The sequence below is a fragment of the Cuculus canorus genome, chromosome 28 (genome assembly GCF_017976375.1).
Source record: "Cuculus canorus isolate bCucCan1 chromosome 28, bCucCan1.pri, whole genome shotgun sequence".
Taxonomy (NCBI): Eukaryota; Metazoa; Chordata; class Aves; order Cuculiformes; family Cuculidae; genus Cuculus; species Cuculus canorus.
The window spans coordinates 3,368,492-3,382,267 of NC_071428.1; the positions used below are offsets into that span (position 1 = coordinate 3,368,492).

Genomic DNA, 13,776 nt, shown 5'->3' on the forward strand with positions numbered 1-13,776 from the left:
GCCGGGGGTGAGGTTGCAGCTCAGCTTTGGGAACGGGAGCTCGCGGCGTGATTGGAGAGCCGGGTTCTGCTCTCCGTGCCTCAGTTTCCCTTGCATTGAGTAGGAGAAAGTGCTATTGCTCTTAGAGCACTCTTCAGGGGACGGGTTCTGGAGAGGGGACACGGTGTCCTGCGGTGCATGATGACGGCTACCGGGAGCTGAATGACCAGCACGAGACTGGCTGCACCCATTGCGCTTCACCCCATGGATCACCTCCCGCCTTTGAGTGGCGAGTGAGATGGATTTAGCGGCCGTGTTTCCTTCTGGGCCACTTTGGGCCAAGCGTGCAGGCTGTGCTTCTAGAGAGAAGGCATCCGAGCGCGCAGGTCGGTGCTTTTTTTCCCCCGGAGTGCGCACGAGGGTCTTCTCAGTGATGACAAAGTTCTCTAGAAGCCTTGAACGATGCGTTGCCGGGCTCGATCTCATCCCTTGTTAATGATAATTTTTGTTTTATGGATTCTTTCACTCCTAAGCTCAACCGTTCCCAAGTTTCTCATAGCCCTGGTTTCTCTTGCTTCTTTTTCCCCTCTTTCTTTTACCTCCCACAGGTTCTCGTGTCCCACTTCCACCTCTGGATGCCGGGATTCTCTCTGCATTTCATAGGCTTGGGGCTCCTGGTGTGTGGGGAACCCTCTCTTTGCCTCCTTCCCCTTGGATTCATGGCTGCTTTCTTTCTCTTTGCAGTTTGATTGAGGAGCGGTGGCTGCAGCTCATCCTCGTGTGGGAGCAGAAGATGCAGGAGTCTGCGTAGCAGGTAGGGAGAGGAAATCCCAACCGTCGGACTCCCACTGCCTTCCCCCTTGCGTTTCCGTCTCGTGCATCTCCCCCGCTCTGGGCTGGGGGTGAGGAGCTGGTCCCCGTGGTGGTCACCCCAACTGGATGCAGCGCAGGAGCTCAGACTCCCAAAGGGGTGCAGGGTCTGACCCTATAGCTCTGATCTGGTGGTCCTGGTGCTGGCGAGGACCATCCTGCCTGGTTGTGCCCCCGTCTCTTGCTGCAGAGGGTCTCGAAGAGCAAGACTGGGCAGCAGATTCCACCCCCTGCAAAGTGAAAGCCGGCGCAGGGCAGGGGGGTGGCATTGCTTGGGGTCCTGCAGCTTCTGGGTGTGTCTTTGGTTCTCTGGCACCCATCCCTGGAGGGGTTCCAGGCCAGGTTGGATGGGGCTTGGAGCTCCCTGAGCCAGTGGGAGATGTCCCTGCCCATGAAAGGGCGTTGGGACTGGATGAGCTTTGAGGTCCCTTCTGACCTAAGCCATTCCATGATCTCCCCTCGCTTCACTGCCTGGGGCGGCTCTGCCGGAGCACAGCCTCAGTTTGGGACTCTACGGGTGTTTTTGCAGTATGGGAATGTCGGCATAAAGGAGAGCTTTCCTGCCCTGGTTTCTTCCTGGCTGGATGAGGCTTGTGGCCAACCCCCCTATTATTTCATTTCATGTATTCCCTAGAAATAAGATGCTGTTGGGAGAAGGTCCCGTGTCCAGGTTTCTTCTCGACCTTCTTTGCTGGTTTATTGCCGTTCCAGTAAATGTTTGCATCTCCCTTATCTGCAGCGAGGTTGTGGTAGAGCCACAGCCGCGGGTTCTGTAATGAATCTCCTGTACCTGAGATTGAAATCGATAAAAGGAAAGATATGAAAAAGAATCCGACCCCAACTCCTGAAGGGAGGGGGGGACTTGGTCATCACTGCTTAGCGAGCAGTTTTGCTTGCGTTGAGATGGCTTTTTAGTGCCGGAGGAGGGGCCAGGTAATGGATTTGGAGGCTGGATGCTGGGAGATGGGGGTAGCAAGGTCAAGATCAAGGTCTTCCTCTTGCCCTTGGTTGGGGTGGCGGAGACCAAGAGCAGCTCCACGCGTGTGCGTCAGCAGGGGAAGCGGTGGAAGGGCTGTGCTGTAGCTCAGCGATGTTCGGGTTTTGTGGAGTACGAGAGCAGAGCGGAGCTGGGAAGGCTCCACCGGCTCTATCCTGAGCACAGCTGAGCACGGTGCTGGTGTGGGACCAGCTTAGGTCCTCTCACTTTGGGCACAAAGAGATGCCAGGCAAGGGACACGCTTTTAAACGGAGTACAGGAACAATGGGTTCCTGCATCTCCTACCCAGCGGTGGCCCAGGGGGCCAAGAAGGCCAACGGCATCTTGGCTTGGATCAGAAAGCGGCTCAGGGAAATGGTTTAGTGGCAGATGGAAATGGTCGGACTCGATGATCCAAGAGGTCTTTTCCAACCTGGTGATTCTTTGATTCACGCGTTCTCCCCCAAATCTCTTCTGGAGATGGGATGCCCAGCTCCACCAACTCCATCCTGACCGGCTCCAACAGCTCCTTATGGTTTAGGCTCACACAAATCCTAGTTTCTTGGGTCAGCAGTGTCTTCCCACAAAGCCCCACTCTGCTGTCAGCACCGGCACCGACTTTTGAGGAGAAGAGAAGCAATTTAGCAATTTCTGCAGCTGCAGATTTGCTCACTCCAAGGAGCGACGCATCAAGTTGTGCGCCTTGAGGATTCCAAACAGCATCTCCAGGGGTTGCTTGGAAACTCCTCCCCTTCGCCCGACGAGCGACGGGCGCTGAGCCATTAGAAGAGCGCTATCGACCCTCCCTCGGAAGCATGCGACAACCAACGCTGGGTGATTTAATCCTTGACGAAGCCGTGTCCTCGCGTCCTGCGACGTGCGGCATCACTGCCGGCGATCAATAGGTGTTTTGTCTTCTTGAGGCCGGCCCCGATTGAGGCGCACCAGGAGAAACTCTTAGTGCTGCAGAAAACTCTTCCAGGGCCTGTGACCTTAATTGAATCGACTCTTTCATGTCCTGAAGACAGTTGTATCACCTCGCTGTGGCCGCGCTCCGTAAATCGCGTGCCCGTTTGTGCCAGCCTGCTTTGCTTTTGGGCTTTTGCAGCCCAAGGGGGATTTCGAGCTCTTGTGGAAGAGTCTTTAGGTTGCCAGCTCTGCTGTTTGAGGCCTTGCATCATCTTCTCTCGGGGGTTTAATGCTGGTAGAGGCCTGAGTTTGCAGCTCTTGGGTTCCCACCACGTTCTCGGTGCTGGCATCTGTTGGGATTCTACCTGTCTCCAGGGAGAGCTTGTTGAAAGCGGGCCGTGGGCTCACCAAAAATCTCATTTCTTGCCTCTTTCTGATTCTGGGTTTGGTAAAGAGATGGTTTCCAGCTGCCCACGCGGCTGCTGAAACGCCATCGTGCTGCTGGAGGTCACCTTTTAACTCCCCGCGGAGCTGGGTGGCCTTTCCCGCTCCCGGCTCTGCCCTGGGCTGTGGTTTGCTGAGCTCATCCGCTCTTTTCCCATCATGAGGTGGGGAAAAAACTGGCTGGAAGACCTTTTTCCTTCGGGGAAAATAACCATCTTGGTCAGAAATGTCATCTAAGCGTGTTGGGCTCATCCTCCCTGGGGGTCCTGCGGGGTCTGTCCCCATCCCACCGCGTCGTGGGGTTTGGGGTGGTGGGGAAAGCAAACTCATGAGTGACTTTGATTGCTCCCTTTCCACCGCACCGTCTCCTCCTGCTGTCACATCTCCCGCTTGAAGGCAGCGGTTTTCCCCCCAGAGAGGATTTTTTTTGGATGGGGGAATGAGGGTGACGGTGACGGCTGCTGAGCGCAGGGACGGCAGCTCCATCCCTCGCTTCCTCCTGGCCGTGGAGAAGGACGCAGCCACCCTGTCTCCTGGAGGCACCTCTCACTCTTTCCACTGGCGAGTTAAAATTAGCAACTTCTTTTTTTAAACCAGGCGTCGCTTTAAACCTCCCCAACCCAAGGGTTTCCTTTTATTCCCCACCGCCGGCTCCTTTTCTCTTGCTATTTTACATTTTGTTGTTATTATTGCCCGTCCGAGTGCACTTTTCTCCCCTTTTCTTATTTATTTTTTTAGGGGTTTGGTGTTTCTTTTTTTTGTTTTATTTTATTTTTTTGGCTTCCCTCCTCCTTTCGTTCCTTCCTTTTTTAAACACGGGTGACGCTGCAGTGTCGGTGCGGAGTTTGGAGCCAAATAAACAGCCCCGCGCTCCCCCACCCCGATCGCCTTTCAGAGCCCGGTGCCGAATTTAGAGCCCTTATCTATTGTCAGCCTCTGCCGTCGCCGCTGCTCTGCCGGGGGGGGGTTGTTTGCCCCAGAATCCCGCTTTTTTTTGGCTCCTGACACAGATCTTCGATGTGAGTCTACCTCTAATTCTCTTTTTTCCCCCTCTTCTTTGTGTTCGCGGTAAAGCCTTAAAGTGCTTGGAGAGCAGGATCCGTTGGTTTTGATCCAGGATAAGGGAAGGAGAGAGGGGGCGGGGGAGGTCTGGGCAAAGGGGAGAGTTCTCGTGTTGGGAGGATGGGGAAACTGAGGCACGGAGAGAGGATGTGGCTCGCTGATGGGGAATGGGTGAGCTGGGATTGCCTCCTTTTAAGATAAAACTATAGATGAGGAAGGAAAGTGGACTCGGATGTAGGATCGGTGCCTGTCCCCATGGCCTGCATCCGGAGAAGCACAACCAGCAGGGAGGGAGGGGATTCTGCCCCTCTGCTCCTTCTGGGGAGACCTCATCGGGAGGATTGGGTCCAGTTCTGGAACCCTCAACAGAAGAAGGAGATGGAGCTGTTGGAATGACTCCAGAGGAGGCTCCAAGGATGATCTGAGGGCTGGAGAACCTCTGTACGAGGACAGGCTGAGAGAGTTGGGGTTGTTCAGCCTGGAGAGGAGAAGGCTCTGAGGAGACCTTAGAGGGACCTTCCAGTGCCTGAAGGGGCTCCAGGAAAGCTGAGGAGGGGCTGTTCATAAAGGCTGTGGGGATGGGACGAGGGGGAACGGGGATAAACTGGAGAGGGGCAGAGTTAGACTGGACATGAGGAGGAATTTCTTCACCATGAGGGTGGGGAGGCCCTGGCCCAGGTTGCCCAGAGCAGTGGTGGCTGCCCCATCCCTGGAGGGGTTCCAGGCCAGGTTGGATTGGCCTTGGGCATCCTGATCCCGTGGGATGTCCCTGCCCGTGGCGGAGGGGGTGGAACTGGATGGGCTTTGAGGTCCCTTCCAACCCAAACTATTCTATGATTCTATGCTAAAGTCTATCTTTTTGGGAAAGTTCGCATTTATGGTCCCACGAGACAGGGACGATGCTGGCACCGATGTGGGTGGAGGGTGCTGGTGCTGCGGTCAGAGCTCGGCTACGCCAGGACGGAGCCGGTGGTTGGAGGTGGCCGTCCCAGCCCGGATCTGCGAAAGCAAACAGGAAGGCGAGCGGGGAACAGCCCACTGTCCTGGGGCGTCCGGGAGGTTATTATGGTTCCTCTGAGGTTGGTAGCAGGGTTTTTTTAACACCTTCCTGCACGTTTTCGTTTCCTTTTGGCCAGCGCTGGGTGTCTGGCGTTTTGGGCGCTGGTGGGGAGGTGAACTGGGTACCGCGCACCGAGCATCACCTTAAAGATCTGCCTCCTGTTCCTTTTCCTCCCTTAATGATTTCATTCATGTATAGTTTGCTCAAGAAACCAACCCGGCTGGTTCCATCCTGCTGGATGTGGTGGGGCTGGGACAGGTGCTGGGCTTGGCTCATCCTAGAAAAACCCTTTCCCATCTTGATTTTTTGTGCTGTTACCACAAAGCAGAGGTTAATAAGGCTGATAATCTTTATTATGAAAATTGAGATTGGACTCGATGATCTTCGAGGTCTTTTCCAACCTCAATGGCTCTATGAGTCCATGTAGGTAAGGTGGGGTTGGCGTGATGGTTGGACTTGATGGTCTTGGAGGTCTTTTCCAACCTTAATGGCTCTATGATTCCACGTAGGCATAGTGGGGTTGGACTGATGGTTGGACTTGGCAGTCTTGGAGGTCTTTACCATCCTAATGGTTCTATGATTCTAAGGTGCAAAACCATAGGTAGTAGCACCTTTCGCAAGTGTTTATAGGATTTCCCTCCCCGGATACACTGCACGTGCTGCCCTTGCTCTGATGCTCGTGGATGGCTTGAACATGACCATTTTTACATCCCCACCTTCTGGCCAAAAATTTTGGCTGAAACGCATTAATTTCACCCCACAAACTCATGCCTTTGGAAAGCCACGCTTTCCCTCTCACCCCCGTACCACCTGCAGAAAAAAAAAAGCCTTATTTGGGTTTTTTGTTCCCCCAATATTTTCCCTTTTCCATGAGGAATCACAGCTGGTGTTTATCCGTGATGCTCCTGCAATCGTCATGGCCCCCAAGGTCTCTCCTCCCTTCGGGATCTGTCTCCTCTGTGGTGTGGGAGCATCTCAGCAGCTTCTGTGGGATCTACAACCAAGCCCTTGGTTTCAGCCTCGGCTGTGATGCTCCAATGTGCGACCTTAGAGGACGTCAAACCCAGGATGTAGTGGTGCCTCTAGAAACGCCCAAGTTTGGTGTTTCCCACCATGACTGGGCGTCCCCATTGCTCTCCTGAGCATCACCGCACTGTTTGCTGGGGATGCCTTAGTGGGGCACGTAGACACTGTCCACACCCCCAAAACCCAGCGCTGGCTGAAGTCGCTGCCCCTCCAACGCATGTTTCTTAGTGAAGCCATGGAGAAAGGCTCAGCTGGTCCTGGACCCCAGCAGGGAGTTCCTACCCCTGCCTAAATCACAGAATGGTTTGGGTTGGAAGGGATCTCAAAGCCCATCCAGTTCCACCCCTGCCATGGGCAGGGACACCTCCCCCTGGATCAGGGGCTCCGAGCCCCATCCAACCTGGCCTGGAACCCCTCCAGGGATGGGGCAGCCACCACTGCTCTGGGCAACCTGGGCCAGGGCCTCCCCACCCTCCCAGGAGAACATTTCTCCCTAAGATCTCATCTCAATCTCCTGTCTTTCAGCTCAGCCCCCTTGTCCTCTCCGTGCCCTCCCTGATCAAGACCCCCCGGTAAAGTCCTCCCTGCTAAACCACAAGCTTTGGGTGCGTTAAAAAACCCCTTTCAAACCAGCCTAATTTTTCCCCGTTCCTGGAGGAGACGTCCCAAGGTGGGTTGAGATGATTCCACGTCTCCTTGCCGGTGGGAACCATCACCTCCCAGAACCAGGCGTCCACCTTGGCTTGGTTTTGGTGGCACAGTTGGTGCTGGAGAGCGAGGAGGGCAGGATTTGAGCGCCTGTGTTTAGAATGTGCATTTTGTGAGTGAGCGGTGACAGCTGAGCACCAGCTGTCTCCCTGGATTTTGGCCGCTTGACGAGCTGGAGCTGGATTGGGAAGGCGGGGTGAAGATCTGGCCCCATCCCTCATCAACATTTAGCCTATGGATATGTGTGCGTGCGAGCTGCCGATGAGCTGGGAGAGTTGGGGCCGTGTCTCGTCCCAGCAGATGGCAAAGCCGTTGTGGCATAGCGAGTGTCCTCCAGGACCTGGATGAAGGACCTGTAGCTCAGGGTCAGTACTGGGTCAAGTCTTGGTCAACATCTTCATGCATGTCCTGGATGAGGGGACAGAGTGCGCCCTCAGCACGTTTGCTGGTGACACCAAACTGGGAGGAGTGGCTGATCGGCTGGAATGCCGCGCTGCCGTTCAGGGAGATGCTGGAGAGCTGGGTGGAGAGGAACCTTATGGAGTCCAACCAAGGCAAGTGCAGAGCCCTGCATCTGGGGAGGGACAACTTCATGGACCAGGACAGGTTGGGGCTGACCTTCTCTGCAGAGAAGGAACTGGGATCCTGGTGGACACCAAGCCAGCAATGTGGCCAAGGAGACCACGGTTGTCCTGGGGTGCGTGGAGAAGAGTGTGGGGAGCAGACGAGGGGAGTTCTCCTCTCTGCTCTGTCCTTGGGAGGCCCCATCTGGAGTCCTGTGTCCAGTTATGGGCTTCACAGCTCCGGAAACACCAGGAACAACTGGAGAGAGCCCAGCAGAGGGCCTGGAGATGAGGGGGGACTGGACCCTCTCTCTTAGGAGGAAAGGCTGGGAGCCCGGGGTCTGTTCAGCCTGGGGAAGAGCAGACAGAGAGGGGATCTCATCAATGGATCTCGGATGGGGGCCTGCAGGATCTTGTGGTGGCTGATGCAATGTTTTTTGGGTGCTGGGTTGGACCTGCCGTGGTTGCAAGGCAGTGCGGGGGAAGAGGAACTTAAACCCATTTTTGCCATGTGGCGTCTTGTCCTGGTTCCTCCTGTCGGCGTAGAGCGCGTTTGGTTCAGGTTCGGTGGGCTTTGGTGGCTCCATCTTCTCTCACGGCATTTGGACTGGAGCTCTCAAGGCTGAGGGTTGGTTCCTCGTGGTGAGACCTTGGTCTCTGCTTGCTGATTGTGGTGCTATTACGGTCCCAAATAATTAACGCTGCTTGTGGACCTTTATGAAGCTTATAGTGTTGTCTGGTGGTAAACTTCCAAGTGGATGGCAGCGTGTTCCGAGTGTGAGCTGGTGCCTGTAGAGCAAAGTTGGGTTTTGATGTGGAAATGTTGGAGAAGTATACAGATGGATGGGCAGGTCCACCTCTGAGAGAAGCAGATGGCCAGGATACCCAATTTTGTGGGTTTGTTTCCGGGTTGGAAGTGCCGGGGGCTGGTTGGAGCTGTGACGGTTGTGTCTGAGCATTGGGATGGAGGTAGGAGCCTCCTGATCATGACCCTTCCTGGTGGTGTTGGCCAGATCTTTCCCATCCCTCTCTCCAAGGAACTCTTCAGTGACCTCTGGCTCCAGCTTCACCCTCCCGGTATTCAGCATTGCCCCATCGGTGGCAGATTAAGCTCATTTGCCTCTTATCCTTCATCTGGTGGTCAAGTGGAGCTGGTGACCCCTATCCCATACATCTGCAGATATCTGAATATCCATGACATTAGGAAGAAATGTTCTCCTGTGAGGGTGGGGAGGCCCTGGCCCAGGCTGCCCAGAGCAGTGGTGGCTGCCCCATCCCTGGAGGGGTTCAAGGCCACGTTGGATGGGGCTTAGAGCCCTTCATCCAATGGGAGATATCCCTGCCCATGGCAGGTTCCTTCCAACCCATTCCATGATCCCTGGAATCCATGGACCCTGGCAGCCCTTCGGTGCACCCTACCTGGGAGCTTTGGACATGTAGAACTTCACTGAGGCAATGAAGGAGCAACATCTGCTTCTACATTGCCTTCACGTCTTTGGACCTGATAGATGTCACAGCTGCTTTGGGCATGGATGCAGTTAGGAGGTGGAGGATGCAAATAAGATCGGCAGCCCCGTGACTTTTGACATCTCTGCTGTTACTCATCAGTGCTTGGGGGTGGAAAATAAAACCAGAAGTGTTTTTTGGGAGGCCAGTTGGAAAGACGGTGGTGGCCCCTAGGGAAGGGCTGAGCCTTTGGGAGCGGCGCTGCTGGGGTTGTGCGTTGGATGAGATCAAGCTCCGAGTTGGCACTGGGGATCTCTAACCTCTTGGTAGCCCCATGTTGAACCCATATGGTGCTTTGGGTGCTGGAGGGTCTGCAGGGGTGGGGTTTGGGGTCCGTGTTGGTGAGGATGGAGATTTGCACCCCACTGCTCTTGGGTGAAGAGAAGGTGAAGGAATGTTCTGGGCTGGCTGTGAGGGATGAATCGCCAACCCCATCCTCTTCACCAGGGAGGGAAGAAGAGCGTTTCCCCAAGGACAACTTCACGCTCCACCATGTCCTGTGGGGCTGCTGTGGGTCTTCCTTGTTCTCCGCATGGCTCAGGGCAGCAGTTGGGTCTCTTGGAGTTTCCCCTGAGTAAAACCCACCGTGGGGAGAGAGTTATCCCCTCTGTACTGGGGGAAATCCCATGCCTTTGCATGGAGAGCCCCTAAATTCCCTGCAGGGAGGGTTTTGCCCTCCTCACACTGCTCAGCCACCCTGAGGACCTCATGCCCATGTCCTGGGGGTGGGATCCTGCCCCTCAGCTGAAGTTGTCCCCCTTTGGGGTGTTGAGTTTGGGGCTTTGCGAGTCATTGACCTCCTCCTGGTGATGGCAGTGGGGACCTCGTTGGGCTGCACCAGGTGCGTCTGTGGGGATGGTTTGAGGAGCTGCTTCTCCTCTCCACCCGCACAGGGGGCGATTTTGACAACCAATGGTTTCCAAGTGTAGGATCCAACCCGAAACTCAGCCCTTTCTCCTTCTCGCTTGTTCTGTTCAGTCACATCCTCTCCGTCCATCCCCTCCTTTGCCTCAACACCAGCGAAAGTCCTCCCTGTGGGTCCACTTTGAGGAGCCGCTTCTCCTCCCCGCGGGCACAGGGGATGATTTTGACAACCTCCTGATTTTCGAGTGCAGGATCCGACCTCGAATTCAGCTCTTTCTCCTTCTCGCTCGTTTTTTTTTGGTTTGTTTTTTTTTCTTTTTAATGAGTCAACCTCTCATCTGTCATATTAAACCTCCTCATTACCAGGTATCTAAATTTTGCTCTGACAATAGTGACAGGGGAAGCTGCAATCTCATCGCGGCGGCGCGGGGCTCCGGGGAGCTGGCAGGTGGTTATTTCATGCCCTGCGGGGAGCCGAGGGGGTGGGCGATGGAGCCGGATAATGGGCTCTCGCTTCCCTTCATTTAGAAAACCCTACTTAGTGCAGAGAGGAAAATGACTCCAAGGCTCCGATTCTGGAGCTGGTGATGGGTAGAGGACAGGAGGGAAGGGCGATGGCTTTGTGTGGTCCACCTCCTCCTCTGTGGGGATGGAGGGCGGGTTGGGATGGAATGGATGGGGCTGGAGGGAAGGCAGATGGGGTTGGAATGGATGGGGATGGAAGGTGGATGAAGATGAGGGGCAGGTTGAGATGAAGGTGGATGAGGATGGAGGGCAGGTGGGGGTGGAGTGGATGGGGATGGAGGGCGGGTGAGCATCAGTGGATGGGGTTGGAGTGGACCGGGATGGAAGGCAGGTGGGGATGGAGTGGATGAAGATGAGGGGAGCAGGTGTAGATGGAGTGGATGGAGATGAAGTGAAGGGGGATGGAGGGTGGGTGGGGATGGAGAGCAAGTGGGGTTGGCATGGATGGAGCTGGAGGGAAGGCAGATGGGGTTGGAATGGATGGGGATGGAAGGTGGATGAAGATGAGGGGCAGGTTGAGATGGAAGGTGGATGAGGATGGAGGGCAGGTGGGGGTGGAGTGGATGGGGATGGAGTGGACAGGGATGGAAGGCTGGTGCGGATGGAGTGGATGAAGATGGGGGGAGCAGGTGTGGATGAAGTGAATGGGGATGGAGGGTGGGTGGGGATGGAGAGCAAGTGGGGATGGAATGGATGGAGATGGAGTGGATGGGGATGGAGGACAGATGGGAGTAGAATGGATGATGATGGAAGGCAGGTGGGGATGGAGGGTGGATGGGGATGGAGGTGATGTGGGGCTGCCTGTGATCCCAGCTGGGAAAGAGGATGCTGGGGCCGGTGGGGTGTCCAGCCTGGGTGTGCACCGCCAGGGAAGCCACCCAGGAGACCGCAGCCAGGCTCAGGATGATGAGCGACCCTCCCTGCGAGAATGCCACCACCAAGGTCGCTGCTCAAGGTCACAGGGCTTTTCTGGCAGCAGCATCGGTCTTTGCACACTGCTGTTCCCAAAGTGCTTTAGGGGTCGCTTTGGCACAGGGTTGTCCGACCTCTCTAATTTGATATCGTCCTTCTCCTTAACTGGTCCCTCCCTACAGCATCTCCCCCTGCGTCTGGTCCTTACACTGGTGTTGAGGTTGTCACCCATGTCCAGTGGGTGTTGTCTGGGTCCAATCCTTGTGCTGGTGTTGAGATGGTCACCCATGTCCAGTGGGTGTTGTCTGGGTCCGGTCATTGTGCTGGTGTTGACGTTGTCACCCATGTCCAGTGGGTGTTGTCTGGGTCCATCCTTGTGCTGGTGTTGACGTTGTCACCCATGTCCGGTGGGTGTTATCCGAATCCAGTCCTTGTGCCGGCGTCGGAGCTTTCACCCGTGTCGGGTGGGTTTCGCCTGGGTCCACGCCGATCCAAACAGGTTCACGAGCTGCACGCGAAGGGAGAATCACCCCCAGTTTAATATTTACCCCCAGATCCTTTCTTTCACCCCTGCCTTGGGTGGGCAAATGCCGGTTCTCCGGCGTCGTTTAAGGGCTGTGCTTTTTTCCCCCCCGGACTCTGCCGGTCTTGGCACGGCGCGTGGTTTTGTTACAGCTCAGCAGAGCCGGCTGCGCGCTTGGCATCTGCTTTTCTCCAGAGAGCTCCTGAATCTGGGTCAGGAATATATGTGTCTTTTTCAAATTCCTCGGGGGCCTGATTGCATTCCAGCCTCGCTGCTCCTCTCCTGAGCTTCCCAAGGTTTGGACCTGCAGCCGGTGGGGCGCATCCTGCGCTGGCAGGAGGACCAAACTGCTGGATTTGCTGCTGATCCTTGGAAATCGGAGCCTTTCCGCTGGCATCAGGTGCGCAGGAGGGGTTGCGGCTCAGCGTTGCATTTGGACCTGCTGGATGAGCAGGATTTGGCCCCTGCAGCTGCATTTCCGAGCAGGAGGTTTGCTCCAAAGCCACGTTTCGGCCGCCTTCCTTTCCCCCTCCCCCTGCCTGCATCTGGAGACTCGACACAGGAACCCAGATAGCATCATCCTGAAACCAGAATAGAAGCTTTGGAGGAGGCTTTAGCGTGTTTGGGTGGTTTTGATCTCGGTTTGTAGATAAAAAGAGGCGCTAAACAATGCGAAGCTGCCGAGTTGGAGTCCTTCGCCGGGTGGGTGCAGTGGGGCTGGCGAAGCTGCCCTCGAGCTGCGACGCCAAGGACATCCCTGCGGGGATGCTTCGCTGCATCCTCCCGGGATGCCTTGGCTGCTCCCCATCCTGCAGCAAAGCTTTCTCGGTCCATCGGTGGTCGCTTGGCCAACGCTGAGGGTTTGGTGGTGACCTTACCTGGGGCTCCTGCCCATCCTCCTTTCTCCTGCCAGCTGTGCCATGTCCCCTCTGGCTTCTGCTGGCTGTCACCACGCTGGCAGCTCGGGGAAGGTCACCTGCTGTCACCCAGCCTGTACAGCACCCATCCGCCACCCGGGATGCGGGTGGGATAACAGCAGGTACCACACCGGGGGCTTTGCAGGATAGAAAGAGCAACTTCACATGGATTCAGGGGCTGGATTTTAGGGAAGGGAGCTTTTCCCTTCTCTGCAGAGGAAAAGGAAACCGGTGCTGCGGATCCAGAAACCACCAAGAAGGAAACTAAAAGTCCTTAGTGTCAGGGTGGAGGATATGTTCAAAAAACCCAACAATTAAGTCACAAAAGGCAGACCCGGCCGTCAGCCGGAGAGGAAACAGGAAGGCGAGAACTGCAGTTGAAACAGTCAGGTTCAAGAAGTGACTTGAAGTAAATCCATATCCTTAAGAGATGGAAGTCCAGCCCTGTGTTGGGCGAGGAAGCGGCTCTTGGTTGGAGACCCAGGAGGTTTGGAGGCCTCAACTGCTTTATTTCCTGTTGCTTTTAAGGCTTTTTTTTTTGTGGTGGGTGACAAGTCCGAGCTCCGCGTGGGTGCCGTGCAGCCACCGCGCCCCTCACCTCGCCCGCTGGGAGCTGCGAGGTTGCAGCGGGGTGTGGGGTTGCTTTCAGCACCTTTAAAGCACCATCGCCACCGCCGGAGCATCATCGCTCTGTCCTCTGCTCGGCCTTTTCCCCCGACCGGGGTGGCGAAGGGCTGGGGTGGCACAGCGGGTATAAACCACATCCCATGGTGAGGCTGAGCTCATGGGTTGGTTTGCAACACAGCGGCGTTTCCTTACTATGGGCTTTGCTGGGACAATTGAGAACCTCAGGAGGTTCAAGCAGGCCAAGGGCAAAGTCCTACCCCTGGGTTGGGGCAATCCCTGATTTCAGTACAGGATGGGGATGATGT

The 13,776-nt window shown here is 55.7% G+C and overlaps 1 protein-coding gene across 12 annotated transcripts in view; it reads left to right on the forward strand.

Moving 5' to 3' along the window:
• Nucleotides 1–13,776, forward strand: part of MEF2D (myocyte enhancer factor 2D) — a 114,600-nt gene that overhangs the window by 51,788 nt on the left and 49,036 nt on the right. For 11 of the 12 annotated variants that reach the window (XM_054051066.1, XM_054051072.1, XM_054051075.1 and 8 more), the window contains exon 2: nucleotides 724–793. The gene's annotated coding sequence lies outside the window, so the exon portion shown is untranslated. Of the gene's footprint in view, nucleotides 1–56; nucleotides 366–723; nucleotides 794–13,776 lie in introns of those variants that run through there. The other variant, XM_054051065.1, reaches the window with a different exon arrangement.